The sequence below is a fragment of the Diachasma alloeum genome, unplaced genomic scaffold (assembly GCF_001412515.2).
Source record: "Diachasma alloeum isolate Michigan unplaced genomic scaffold, Dall2.0 Dall_scaffold_00177, whole genome shotgun sequence".
Classification (NCBI taxonomy): Eukaryota; Metazoa; Arthropoda; class Insecta; order Hymenoptera; family Braconidae; genus Diachasma; species Diachasma alloeum.
Window position 1 is genome coordinate 1,519,637 of NW_021680343.1, and position 16,054 is coordinate 1,535,690.

Consider the following 16,054-nt stretch of genomic DNA (forward strand, 5'->3'; position numbering starts at 1 on the left):
GGCGGATAATTCACACCAGACGGTGCCTTTTCAGGATGAAAATATCTCGTATAGAGGAAAATTTATCAACAAATATTTTATCCCTAAGTTACAAGATTGCTATCATATCATTATTATTATTTCATTTAAGGGTTCATTTGTTGTCTGTGAATATTAGACAGCCGGAACGAAAAACTACTATCCTTTGTGTCGCATAAAACAAAGATTTTTCGGGAGTAGTGCTAGAAATGACATTTCTTGAATGTACAGAGAATTCAATTTTTTTTGAACTACTGAAGCTATTCTTGCGACAAACATTTTTCACTCCGGCGCCCTCTCTTCATATTTCTCACAACAACATCTTTTGATAATTTTCAAAAAACTATTTTCTTGGCACAAGTAAGACTTGCTTAAGAACTGCTATCATATCATTATTATTGTTTCATTTAAGGGTTCATTTGTTGTCTGTGAATATTAGACAGCCGGAACGAAAAACTACTATCCCTTGTGTCGCATAAAACAAAGATTTTTCGGGAGCAAAATACGAATGGGAGTATCGAATAACGAAGGAGTAGTGCTAGAAATGACATTTCTTGAATGTACAGAGAATCTAATTTTTTTTGAACTACTGAATCTATTTTTGCGACAAAAATTTTTCATTCCGGCGCACACGCTGCATGTTTGGCACAAAAATATCCTTTTTTGATAATTTTCAAAAAACCATTTTCTTGGCACAAGTAAGAGTTGTTTGAGAACTTTGTCATTTTTCTCTCAGTGTACACGAAATTCCTGTGCGGTCAAGTGCCCATGTCGTCCATGGATGTAGATCATGGATCCAACGATTCACCTCATTAAGTTTCAAAGAATTGATTCTATCTGTCCTGATTATTGATCAAACGTTATTGGTGGAGCTCAGTTCCGATGGTTAAACCCCGGGAAAAACTCTGAGTTTAAGGTTTAAGGGTAGTTGAGCAAAGCTGCCGTCTTATCACAAACTCTGCTCATCCAGTGCTTCTCCATTAGCACACCAATCGTCCGAAACCATCCGGGCCAATAGTGCGAAACCAAACTTTCTATCCAAGAGTTCACAAGCTGCAATTACTTGTATATTAGTTACGGTAGGTGCTGAGTTAGAGAGACAAAGACGATGATGTAGTGGGTAGTTCAGCAGGTTCATACTTTCAGATTTACTGATCGGTACGTCAAATTAAAGTTTATATGTAAAATTAGAAGTATTGCGACGTAATTTAACTTCTTTCAAACATCACACTTAATTACGTGTAAAATGCTTCAAGATGACTTAAATTTTGCTTCATGACAGCTATTTTTAAGTATGTTTAGCCAAAACCCACAATATTCACCATAATTTTACTATTGCCTCATATTCCAGATTCATATTTGAGCCACACGTTAGTAATAATCTTAATCCTTCCATCGGGGCATCCTAGTGGGAAATTAATTTCTGACAATCACTTCTAGAAACATTACGCTTAGGGAAGAAACGTGACCGTGTGAACTTTGATCGAGATGTTGCATGGGTTAGGCACTCAAGATATTGAAAAAAAACCACAAGCCATTTACTTTAGACTATGGAGAATCTATCGCCGGCGAGAACAAGTAGGGGACCGGGCCATGTAGGCGTGATATCTTCGATTGATTTTCGAATTCCTCTAAAAAAATTTGACCGCCATTACGAGTCGAGCAACGCGACAACACCGCACAACAGCTGATCGAGGTCGGTAAAGTCGGTGACGATAATTCAGTGCTGGAAGCATATGGACACGTGTAACACACACAAACATTCATCTCACTGTTACGACCCCACTACTAGCCGAAGCGTGCGATGTTGCCCGATCAAAATTCGACTGTTACCACTGCAGTCACAAGTCCTCCATTATTTATGAACATTTTCTTTAATTATTGTTTTTGAGACCGGAAAAGTACACCGTAACACTTCCTATTAGATGAGAAAATTAATTTGCAACATGAATGATTTATTTAGTCAGTTTAATTTTTATTTTCAACTGAGTTGTCCACTTGGTAGGTTAAAAATCCTTAGGTCCAAACATCAGATTTTCCAGTGTAGATCAATTTTAATCATCTAATAGGAATTTTAAACAAATCGAGGTTGTAATGCCTCGGTGCAGTTGACTTATGGCGTAATAAAATGCCGAATAATCGGGGGGAATTATTCATAAACTCGAGGAAGCTGCCGTTGGGTGAAAAATATTAGTGCCGAGTATTTATGTAGCGGCTTATAGTGTACATGTAGACGCGGAAAAATTTCTCTCCAGCTCATGGGACAACCTCGTCCTCAAACTCCCGAGGGAGCAGTGGCAATTTTCCTATGGCTCTTGCTTCTCCTTCCTCATCCGCCGCACGTCGGCGACAGTTATTTTTATTTTTAAACTCCTCCTTCTCACTCTCGGCCATAACAAGCGAGCGATATGCAATCGCATCAATTTTACTCGAAATGAATTCCATGCGAGTTTCACTGGGGAAAAACGCTGGCCTCTCTTCTATTTTTTTGTAATATATTTTTTTAAACTGCAATTCTGCTTCGGACGTGGAAGTGATGAGTAAGTTTTCCAGTAAAAATTATTTTCATTCGCTCTATTTGGACAATATTCGAAACGAGTGTAGGGTGTTTTATTGTGCGTTAGTATTGTGATTGGAGCATGAATTTATATTCGCGTTAAAAGCACTCCACATTATTGCTGATAGACTTTTAACAATATTGAAATATCGTGGACAGTTGAGTCGTAATTTCCAGGAGAGAGACATTAAATTCAGTGTAGGGGGACAAAAATAATGAAATTTTAAATTTTCAGTTAATGAAAATTCCCCAACTTGATTGAATTTTTAATGATGAAATTCCCTGAAATTTCAGTGGAACTATACTGCAATAATTCAGACATTCAGATTTTCAAACGAGAAATGCAAAATTACATCGCAATTTCAATTTTTTTTAGTATTAATATTCGTTGATTAAAAATGTATTTCTCTGGAGATTAAGGATTCCCAAGTACTTTGGCTATTTTTTCTTCAGTGCTTCATGCAAATGCTTTCCTACATTTGTAGCCCATCATCAGAGCCCCACTCGACCCCAAGTTTCCATAAATTTTACAATGATTTTATTATTAAAAATTACAAAGTTTACTTTTCGAGGAAGATTGATGAAATATTCAAAAATTGACATTTTAGAAAATTACGAGCATTTTCTATAAATAATTTATAAACAATCAATTTTTCACGATGAAAATCCTCTGTTCGGAACCGCAACAAATTTATTCATATTCACAATTTCACTGTAAATCGATTTCATGCCTCAGAAAATGGTTTGGTTAGTTTAGTTTAGTTTGTTTTTTATGCCTCAGAAAATAAGATTTCCGAAAATTTAAACAATGTCAATTATTTATAATATTTATAATCAATGAATGTTTAAAAAAATCATAACTCTGTGGAAAATGTGATTTGAATGAGGCAATTTAATTAACAAATTTAATGATTGAAAATGTCTCCCTACGAAACTGTAAAAGATACTTGTTCCTCCTTAAGCTGCTTAGAACAAATGTCATCCGCGGACAATCTTAACCTCTTGAATATCTGGGATTTGAGAGATCACAGATCCCTCCGCCTACAAGTCAAGTATCTACCCATTCCCCCTCTGCTGCGACTAGACAACCCATTCGTATCCGTCGTCCAAATAGACTCAATACCGTCTCCGATAGAGTGCTCGAAGAGTAAGACACGAGAATCCTCAAGAAATGAATTCAGAACCCCCCAGTAATCTCAATCCCATCTCGATTCACTTCCCGCATCGATTACTCCGTGAATTAATACACACGTTAGCCCACTGTCTTGATTAAAGCAGGCGCTGATTACGACACCGATTAATTACATCCTACCCTTTGCGCACCTCCCGCTCCCTGCATTCCCCCGCCCTCAAAGGTCTCGGAAAACAGAATCGTCATGGTGTTTACTTCCCCCCGTTAGTGCCCCATCAATTATGCATCTCAACCTCTCGGCTAGAGTGACCTCTCGGCTATTGATAGCAACAAGAACCTCTAAAGAATGTCCAAGTGGTTGCATTCAAGGTTTCATACATGAATATTAAATAATCCAACGCAGAAACGAGAAAAAGAATACCTAAACTGAATGATTAATTCAATGGAGAAAATACTGAAATGAGAATTTTCATGAATGAAAAAAATGTACGGAGAGAAATATTCAGCAAAAATTACGGAACAATTCTCGTACGCCGCAATGGGGAATCGTTTTCCGGCAATTTTTAAAGGAATGGAAGAGAAGAAATCTGAAATGTTCAGTTAATTTTCAGATTCATCAAGGAACAAAGTACGAAATTGTCACGTCATTTTTCCCGAAGAAGTTTACTTATCAATTTAGTTTATCAATAATTCGTGGCTGATGCAGTGATGAATGGGATTGCAAAGCTGTCAGACTCGGTAGAGTGTAAACGTGAAATTAGCGTATTCATCAATAAATGGACATTTGAATGCAGGGATTTCGTTGCAATTTTTGAACGCGTGAAACACTGAACCAGTAATATGTGGACTTTAATTGCGAGTGGAGAATAATTTAGCAATTTTCTAAACTGAGAAAAAAATAGTTTTTTGACGTACGTCTTCACTTGCAGCAAGAAACTTATGGATCAGGAATTGACAAGAAAATATATCACACTGAGAAAGAAAAAACTCGTTACCTCTGACCTCTCGGCCATTGTTAGCAACAATAACCTCTAAAGAATGTCCAAGTGGTTGCATTCAAGGTTTCATACATGAATATTAAATAATCCAACGCAGAAACGAGAAAAAGAATACCTAAACTGAATGATTAATTCAATGGAGAAAATACTGAAATGAGAATTTTCATGAATGAGAAGAATGGAGAGGATCAATCCTGCCCGGTGAGATTAAACGACGATAAAGGCAAGTAGAAAGACCACGGTGTGGTCAGGCGAACGCTTAATTCATGCTACTACCGATCCCCCCTCGACTCCAACGCGGTAAAGTGTTCCCGTAACGAGCAAAGTTTCTTTTGTCCATTCGTTTCGAAGATTAGCTCTCCTCTGACTTCGTACGTTTTTCATTCTTTCCTTGGGTTTTTGTCCTCAGTCGAGAGGTATATATACGACCTATGGGGTTTTATTCGGGGCTCAGAAAGAGAATGAACAAGAACTCTCGCGACCTTTACGTGCGTCAAATATGAGATTAGGTTTATAGATATTGCGATATTTGAATAATCCAAAATCACTGAGGGCACTTGTGCTATAGCACCTCTATATAACTGATATGAAGAGGGATATAAAAGAGATAGGAAAATCCTGGGACTCTCTCGCTCAATCGTCGAAATAGTACACCCAGAAAAATTATCTATTTGGATCAAATAAATTTGTTCTTGGAACTAAATAAATATTTATTTGATACTAAAAATGTATTATCGCTTTGAGTCGATAATAAAATCGAAAACGATTAGAGGGAAGAGGGGAGGGGGAAGAAATGTCTGCGCCATGGGTTCACTGTTAAGGAGACGATGGTGAAGAAAGGTCGTATATACTGGTGTGAAAAGTGTAATCAAAAATTTGACCATAATGATTCTAGATTGAATTTTAAAAAATTAAATAAATTAAAGAATGATTTTAGATAGCTCAAATCCTCCAAATTTCACGTTTCCTGCATTACAAACACACTTTCGAAATTCTTTCACAAAATGCATGAAAACGTGATTTTCTTAAAACGAGAAAGCTATTTATTTGGTCTGAATAAATTGTTTATATGATTTAAAAAACCCATTTGTTTCAAATAAATGAATTATTTTTTTCAAATTCAATGCAAATTTTATTTGAAATAAATAAACCGTTTGTTAATGCAATTAAATCGTTTTTCTTGAAACAAGTAAACAAGTTTATTCATTTGTAACAAAAATATTCTTGAAATAAGTAAAAAATTTGAAATAACGATTTTTATTTGATTGAAAAGAATTATTTTTCGAATTATTTTTCACGCCATCATGTTGAGAGGATTTAATTGAATGAAATAGCGCAGCGGTGCGAGGAGAAAATTTTCCCTCTATTGGAAAATTTATAGACATTCTGTATGAATATTAAAGTGATCGGTGTGGGGGGTACGTTATCGTTATCGGTCGGGAGATTCGCGAAGAATCCTCTTGACGATCCCTCGCTTCCCACGATTCATTCTCTTGTCCCCCACCCCCGTTATTCGCAATGTCGACTGGCGTAATTTTACGTCCCGGTCTTCCTGGAATGTCATTCTCATCCTGTTCCCTCAAGGAGGGTGTCCGTTTCCACTAGTGCGCGCTTTAACCCATCCCTCCCCTCCCGACTATATTAAGGATTCCATCTCGGCGCTATGTGAGAGTGAGACGGCGAGCATCCGAGTGCTAACTGCAGCCTGACTCAAGGGCCGAACGTCGTCTCTCATACTATTCTTGTAGGGTGAGCAGCCCCAGGTAAATGAGCATTCAACGCATTCAATTGCGTTCTTTCAAGACGAGAAATGGGCGAAGAAAAATCCTCGACACGCGCTGTGTATGACGCGCTTTATTAAGTTTAAATTACAGGGGGTATAGAATTTCTGGATGACGCTGTCGAGACTGCGGAGAGTGAGGAAATAACTAATCGATTGGAGAGAATGGCGATGAGAGCCAGTAAGTAAAGTTTATTCATTGAGAAATAAAGCGACACTGTTAGAACAGTACTCCGGAAATTTCAAGTAAAAAATCTTGAAATTTTTAACAATCACTCATTTACACGAAATTTTCATGTATTGAAAAATTAGGGAAATTCTGCAGTATTTCATGGAATTGCAATGTTCAGGTCCACACGATAATGAAAATTATTAAATAATTTGAATATTCAAGCAACAATTTCCAGAATTTTCAATCCACTAAATTTCAGTTGGATGTGATGTTCAATTTCCGCAATGAATTTGAAAATTCTAGATGTCATTGAAATATCAGTGATAATCTCACATGGGAAGAATAAGGAATTCCATGAACGATTTGATCTTAAATTGAATTCACTTTCACAATATTCAGAATTCAAGTGCAACTGTCGCTTAATTTTCAGAAAATTTCTAACAGTATATTGTCTTAGTGATGGAAGTAATTTGCAAATAGCTATTTTCGTCATAAGGCCGAAAAAAAAAATTTCTGACGAGTGTGAACACTGTTAGAAAATTACTCTTGAAATTTCAACTGAAAGAGCTTGAAATTTTTAGCAACGACAAAGTTACATGAAATTTCTGTATATTTCTTCATTGACGAATCAGTTAATTTCTTGCATATTCAAGCAATTCTCGATTTCCAAGTCCACACGGCACTGAGAAACCTTTAAAATTTTGAAAATTCAGGCAACAACTTTTCTGAATTCTCAATCTATTGAAAATTGAATGATACGTGATGTTCAATTTTCACGATGATTTCGGTAATTTAAGCTTTTTAAGAAAAATTGATGATTATTTAACAAGAGAAACCAAACTTTCTTGAATTTTCAAGACGAATGAGAAATTTAGTGAACGCTTTCATTTGAAATTGAATTCAACCTCCCAACATCAAGAATTCAGATGACGCCATGACTGAAATTTTAATAAATTTCTAACAGCGAAGGTTGACCAAGGCGAAGCTGAGGAATGCAATCACCAAGTCAGAAAAGTTGTTTTCGGCCGAGTGACGAACATAATTTTTTTTACAATGTCCGCCAACAGCGTTTGATGGACAGTGTGATGAAAAAAGCAATCAACTATCCTGCACTGTTACTCTATTTTCCAACAATATCATAATTTCAGTGCCGATAGATGGAATTAAATCGCCCTGATGAAGAGAGTATTCAATTCTCGAAGCGTTGACGTTAAATGCAGATGGGTTTTATATTCATATCATATCCTCTGCCTAATGATTATTAGTATTGCTAATGGTGACCGCATAATGGCCTAAGGAAGGTGCTTTTTAAATCAATTTATACGAGCGGTTGGAAATTTTCAAACATGAGAATTATTCTTTAGTTTATCAATAATTCGTGGCTGATACAGCGCTGAATACGACTGCAAAGCTGTCGGACTCGGTAGAGTGGAAATGTGAAATTAGCGCATTCATCAATTAACGGACATTTGAATGCAGGGATTTCGTTACAATTTCTCAACGCGTGAAACACTGAATCAGTGATTTATGGGCTTAATTGCGACTGGCGAATAATTTTACAAGCCTCTACACTGAGAAAAAAATCGTTTTTTGATGAGTAGGTCTTCACTTGCATCAAGAAACTCATGGATCACAAATTGACAGTAACGAAATATCTTACACTGAGCAACAAAACTACTACCACTATTATCCTTTAGTTTATCAATAATTCGTGGCTGATACAGCGCTGAATAGGATTGCAAAGCTGTCGGGCTCGGTAGAGTGAAAATGTGAAATTAACGTATTCATCAATTAATGGACATATGAATGCAGGGATTTCGTTACAGTTCCTCAACGCTTAAAATCTTGAATCAGTCATTTACACAGTAAAAACAAATCGGTGTTACTGTCTCTGGTGTGAGGGGTTAAATATTCCAGTGTCAAAATTAAGGCGAGACTGTTATGAGTTTTAAAAGTCGCGGGCTATTGGAGTGAGATTTCTCATACATTGAAGATCGATTATTCAATTAAATTTATTTATTTTCTTTGGTGCTCCATGTACTGTTTTATACCTGATCGATTATATATGTCTTAAAACGAATAATTAGTGCAAAAAATTGATTTTATGTCATTAGGCCCGAAAAAACCGCGATTCAAATCGCGGTTTTCGGGCCCCACGACATAAAATATCGCCTGATGACATAATATACTAGTTTATGGTTCGTTTGTCCCGCAGACGCTTAAAATGTTAAAAATAGTCAGAGGTTTTTTTTTCAAAATATTTGAAAAAATGTGTACAATAACAGTTACGAATTAGTTTTTTGAAATTCGACTCCTACACAGCTCATTCCGTTTTGTTTAATATAAAAATTGGAGCCATTCATGTAAAATAGACAGAAAATTATCCGAAAAATATTTAAAGAATATTCTCGATTCTTTCAGAAGTATTTTTCGGAAAATTTCACATGGATGGTGCAATTTTTTACTTAAAAAAACGAAATTAGCTATCTAGACGGAGAAGAATGGTTTATTTGAATCGAATAAACGTCATTTGAATTAAATAAATCGTTTATTTAATTCTAACAGAAAATTTATTTGATGCAAATAGAATTTATTCAATTCAAATAAACCATTTTTGTGGGTGTAGGAGTTGAACTTCAAAATACTAATTCGTAATTGTTATTGTACACTTTTTTTCAAAAATTTTGTAAAAAAAATCTCTGCAGCTCAAAAATTGGAGGCCCTGCACTATTTTTAAAATTTTAAACGTCTGTGGGACAAATGAACAATAAACAATGGATGTTTTTGCATTAATTATTCGTTTTTAGACGTTTATAATGGACCTCCCAAACATCAGAAGTCTCACTCCAATAGTCAGCCGCCTTTTAAAACTCATATTAGTCTCCCCTTAACTCTCCCCTTGACTCTCACCCGGAGTCAATTTTTATTTTTCACGCCGAACTGTGTTGATTAATGTGTTCATTTTGCCACCATGACAGTGTCAATTTTTACTCCGCTCACTGTATCTCACTCCGGAATGAATTAACTTCGTTCATTCACACCGAAAAACGGTGTGGACTTATTTTCACTCCGTTTGGTGTGGAATCAGAGTCGAAATTCACTCTGGATTTTTTACAGGGTATCGATTAAATCGGCGAATGCATATGAGTGGGGGAATAGCATTAGAACTCTCGGGAAATGCTCGATAGGAAGGTTCCTAGTATGGCGCCACTGGTGAGGCATTTCGAAGTATTGACAGCTGGCTTCGGGTACTGGTGAGCCAACATTTAATTAAATATCGGACCCAGGTCATTCCTATAACAGTTCATCCCACTTTTAACCGGGCATATGTGTACGTACATGTGTACTTGTACATGTAAACCCTCTGTTGTGGGAATCCATATCGGGACGATAACAGTCGGGAATATCGAATGACTGAATATTAAAACAAAAGGAAAAACTTTTATTAAGATCCCTTATAATTTATTCTATTGAGCTGAAAAAACATGATACAGCTAAAAAGAGGCTGAATTTAGCGGAAGCCATTTTTTCAGGAGGAGAATCAAAAAAACATGAGCGTTGAGATTTCATATGCACTTTAGTTTGTGGGGCCTTAATATCGTCGATATATAGTTATGCGTGAACAGGACTTTTTTTTTACGTTCCGTTACACCAAGAAAAACGGGTCATTTGAATCGAATAAAAATTTTTACTTGAAATTTTTGAATTTACAACTATTGGGCATTTGTTTTCATTGATTTTTCCATAAAATTTTGAATTTTAAGGCCGAAATTTCTGGAAATTTCAGTGGAGTTGAAATCCAAATGAGAAAGAAGTCACCAAAAATTTCTGCTAACAAATTTCAACCCTGGATTGGTCACCATATGAGGGAAACGTCGGATCGCGTCGTTTTTCGTTAATTACCATTGAGTGGATAACAGGAAAAATTCAAAAAAAATTCAACTTTTTGAATTAAAGTGTATAACACGTGATAGTGGTTTTAAGATAACATAATTCCCAAAATTCCGAAAGAAAATGAATTATTTCTGCTAATAAATTCACTACTAGTTTTCAGGATAGCAATTTAGGCGAAAAAAATCATGAAATTTGCGGTTTTACTGAAAATTCAGTAAAATTCAAGAATTTGAAGCAGCATAAAGACGAGAATTCCTTAATTTATTTAAATTTCCAATCTAACATGAATATTCAGTGCCAAATTACACTAAATTCTGAGAGAATCTGAAATTTCATGATTTTTTCCCCGTAAATCGCATTCAGTGTCACTGTTCTGAAAATTTAAGAATATATTTACCGGAATTTTCTGGTTATCTATTCATTTTCAGGAAAAAATGGACCTGAAATTTGAAGTTCTCTTTGATTTTTCCACAAAGTTCTGATTTTTCACTGACGAAATTCCTTGAAATTCCTTGAAATTCCAATGGTAGTTAAATTCGATAAAAATTTCCAAAAAGTGTACCGGAAATTTCAGACAAAAATTTTCAACAGTTCATGTGATTTTTCTCCAAAAGAATCAAGGTCATTGAAAAATTGATGGAATACTATTGGTTCGAGACTGCATCATTTTTAGAAACTGAGTCCGATAAAAGCTGAAATGTAATGGGACCGGAGTCACTGAAGCATTCCGTTTGAAGACTACGCAGGTATAATATCGTTAATGGCAAGAGTTGGTTAATTCAGTAGGGATGCTCTTAAGAAAATTGGCTCTGAGTGATGTCGCTGAATTATTTTATCCCTCGAATCGACAATTCCAGTATCGAGCCCGACAAAAGGCCCCGATAATAATGAGCATTTGACGGGCTAGCGGACAATTTCACTGGAACTGAAAATGAAACTTGTAGTTTACAGCGAGAAAATTCTCCATAAAACTCAAATGTGTGTACGGAATTTCTAGGTTTCAGTGCACATCAAAGGGATGAAGAAGACATGTATGCGGGTGAATCGTGAATATATATACATCCATTGGAGCTTAAAGGATCTGACTTGGAATTGGGTCGAATTGGAAGGGAAAGGGAGCGGGGGATATACGCAGGCAGATAGGGGGTGGGAGGGAGGAATTCTACCGCCGTATCATCTCTCCCTTTTGGTTGAGCCTCTGCGTCGTTATACGGATCTAACCGTCCCTTCGGAAATTACGCCAATGACTCTCGGAGTAAAATATCAGAGACAAATTGTCTCAAAGCGATTTCAATATCACTCTTGGATTTTACTAGTAAACTGTCAATGTTTAACTTTTTTTCCTACATAATACACATACCACACGGAGAGAAATTGTTGATAAAAATTATCCTACCGCTCTATAAAAGTGTATCATGAGTCATCGTTTCCTCATTTCTACCCCGAAATTGAGTAAAAATTAAGATAGGGGAGGATGGGGCAAAACGGCCCCCCTTCAATCGTCAATATTTTCCGATTCAATAATCCGATTGGGATGAGTTAGAGCTCGTTTTGAAGAATGAAAAATTATCTTCAAAATGAAGTTGAAACTGGGAATTTTCACAATGTCATTCACAAGTTATTGACAATTGAAGAGGGGCCGTTTTGCCCCACCCTCCCCTATGATGATCAAATTTTATTCTACGTTAGAGAAATTTTATCCTGATAAAAATAAAAATTAGCGTGCCGGTAGAGTGAAAATTACTGTACCGGTAGCGTAAAATTTACCAACCGTTCTAGAATTTTCGTTGTTATCTACATAAAAATTATTGGACTGGAAGGATTAAATTTGTTATGCGTCAGGATAAAATTTCTCTAACGTTGAATAAAATTTGATCATCATATATTAATTTTTCTCTTACACCCCCCCTCCCCTGAAATTTTTACAGAACAATAAGATAATTTTAATCAAAAATTTCTCTCCGAGTACCAGCTGATATTTCATTATTACCACGAGAATGTCAGGATGAAAATGCCTCGAGTTCTTCAGGGGTCACGTAAATTCTCGGCATACTCAACTCCGCAGTCAATATTGATTCAAAATCATGCATCGTTATATAATATATCGATAGTCGGGTGTGTGGTTAGTGGTCACTATTATTAAATCACGCAACTCCGATCGCGATGTGCGCTTGCCTCTCGGTGCCTCTAGCGCGTTGCGAACAGCTCGTGTGATCATAGTTATAATAACGTCGATGCAGTAATTAAACGGTGCACTTGGAAATGGGGGTTGAAATCGAGTGCATTAGCGTCATTGGAATAAATAAATAAACGATACATGGAAGACTTGTGTCTGTGTCAGGATGGCGAGGAGAAATGGTACGGAGGAACGACAAAACCCCGGAAAATTAGTGCGAGAAATCGAGGGAATTCGTTATAGAGTAGTGTTGCGGTCCAATTGATCCAGGATTTCAATTAACTCAGGCGAGTGTACAGAGACCCTTGTGGGGGGTAGGAAAAAAAGAGTAAACGAGAAAAGAAGATGAAGCACTCGAGTGAAACGAAACAGGTGGCGAATGTGAGGAGGAGTCGATAGTTAGTGGCGGTTTTCAGTTTACAAAACCTCGGAGCTTGGCCACAACTCCCTTTCCAATGGCTCCTCCAACCGTCCACTCTTTTCTAATTCCCTCAGCAGTATTGACCAGTACCCACTCGTCGAAAAGTCTCCACTAATTGTTACCGACAGAGTTGAGTGTGTCGCCTCCAGAGGACAATTCGATCTTGTGCGCTCAAATAGTCAGGGCTGCCCGTTAAATAGAAACTCGACACAATCGGCGGGTACGTTAACGTTGCGAGTTGTTTCCTTGGAATACACTTGGGGGAATGTGCAAACGACTCCTCGTTTCCCACTCGATCCGTCAATCGAAACAACTCTAGCCCAAATAACAACGAACTCCTCTTCATTAGAAAAATTGACCCAACGACACTCGGTCTTCGCTTGTTTATCAGGTTAATTGGATCCCTTTGAAATGTTTTTTCTCTCCCATTTACGTTTTGTCCGAGGAATTCATTGCACCTCACTGAGAATGTACACATGAGAATCTGATGGGAGAGAATGCACGTTCGAGGACGAGTGAAAAGGCACGAGTCCTGTAATTATCATAAAACTAGATAGATCAGCGTAAAAATATCCGGGGGACATTGCTTGACCAGTTTTCAATGAATATCTCGGAATCTAAGGGAGATAGCAAAATTTTTGTTATAAGCTTTTTGTAGAGCCGATTGAAAGCTACAACAAATATAGTTATGAAAATTTCTCCATCTCCCTTAGATTCGGAAATATTCCTCAAAAACTCAACTGGGAGATAAGTCGACTTAAACCGTTTTACCACTTCGCAACTGAATTCGATCTAGTGCGCAAATAATCAGGACTGTCCGTTAAATAGAAACTCGACACAATCGGCGGGTACGTTAACGTTGCGAGTTGTTTCCTTGGAATACACTTGGGGGAATGTGCAAACGACTCCTCGTTTCCCACTCGATCCGTCAATCGAAACAACTCTAGCCCAAATAACAATGAACTCCTCTTCATTAGAAAAATTGACCCAACGACTCTCGGTCTTCGCTTGTTTATCAGGTTAATTGGATCCCTTTGAAATGTTTTTTCTCTCCCATTTACGTTTTGTCCGAGGAATTCATTGCACCTCACTGAGAATGTACACATGAGAATCTGATGGGAGAGAATGCACGTTCGAGGACGAGTGAAAAGGCACGAGTCCTGTAATTATCATAAAACTAGGTAGATCAACGTAAAACAACCGGAGGGGGATATTGCACCGTAAAGTCTGGCATGTTGTAAACTGCAGGCTTGGGTTTTTCCTGCAGCAACCATCTCATTCCCCCCAATATCGTATATTTCCATTTACCGAAAAGAGAAGTTCGTAAACCTGCGGAGAACATCCAATGCTTTCAGCACAAGAATTCAACATTTTTCCTCCTTTTTCCGGATGAAAATGATACTACTATTGGCTCAGCCGTTACATCTCAACGGTTAGCCCACATGTATTATGATCTCTGAGAGTTCTGTTGTCGACGGAATGTCACCGACAGAATCTAATAGGATATTATCACGGGACATCGACAAAGGATGCCATTTGCGGGGAGTCCCTCACGTGTTATATCAACTATCTCCGAATTAATTCAAACAATTTGAATTTCAGGAGTTCTGGAGATGTTTCAAACTGACTGAGCAGTTGTACAATGTAGAGTGCACTTCGCGGGTAAACTTCTGTGCGCCATTGTGACGAATTATCATATTCTAGGTGCGTGGCAAATTATGCCTCAAGTCGTATTTCATTAATGGGAATATTTTACTGCTGAATACGTGTGCAGTTTAAACGACCGCAGTGGCAAACGTAAAAGTGGCGAAGTGACTTTGGTCAGGCCTCAACCACGCGATAAACCTCGAGTCATGGTAATTCATGGAAATTTCGGGGACATCTCCAGCCATTTATCCTGCTCTGTCCCTCCCCTCCCTCTAGCGCATCAGAGTATCCACGAATTTCCGGTTGCCAACCAGGACAGACTGGAAAAGATGGAAGGGAGGAAATCGATCGATCGGTATAACTCGGTGAATGTAATGTTACGGATGTGTTTCCCACCCTGAACTGGTCGACAGAATTTCATTGGTTTCATGATTGAATTCAATTCAAGTGGTTTAATTAATGAAAACGCACGGTTTTTCGTCGATTTAATTTTCTTTTCTTGATTCTACTCTCCTGTGGAATTGAGGGAATTAGTAGACGGTTTACCAAGGATCTATTATTATATGTTGAATATCGATGACTATACTCTAACCCCAATGCAGTTCTTTCAACGGACTTTTTAATACTCAACAGTGTTGGAGATGAAAACAAGTGCCGAAGCACTGTGAGAACGGAATTTAAATTCATGAATTGCTGAGTAATAATTTTCAGGAAAACGATACGGAATTGGATTTAAAAAAGAAAAACCATGGAATTTCAGATGCAACTGAAAATGCAATGAGTTTATCCATTGATTTTGCTATAACATTTGCTAAAAATGCAAAAATGCCAAAATTCTTTGAATTCAATTAGCCGTTTAAATTAATGAAAACATATGGTTTTTGGCGATTTAATTTTCTTTTTCTGACTCTATGGTCCTATGAAATTGAGGGCATTAATGGACGGTTTATCCAGGCTCCTCGATTATTTTATGTTGAATACTGGGGACTATAGTCAAACTCTAACACAACCATTTCAACGGACTTTGTTTAATCTTCAACATTGTTGGAGATGAAAAAAATAGTGCATTGCGAAACACTGCGGGAAAGGAATTAAAATTCATGAATTCTTGACTAATAATTTTCAGGAAAATGATACTGAATTGGATTTAAAAGAGAAAAACTATGAAAGTTCAGATACAACTGAAAATTTAGTGAAGTTTTTCTATTGATTTTGCACATTTTGAATTTTCAATGACTAAATTCCTTGAAGTTAATTCA

The 16,054-nt window shown here is 37.0% G+C and overlaps 1 protein-coding gene across 1 annotated transcript in view; it reads right to left on the bottom strand.

Annotated features, from left to right (window-relative positions):
• Positions 1-16,054, bottom strand: part of LOC107037878 (complexin) — a 211,963-nt gene that overhangs the window by 132,147 nt on the left and 63,762 nt on the right. The gene's annotated exons all lie outside the window — the stretch shown is intronic.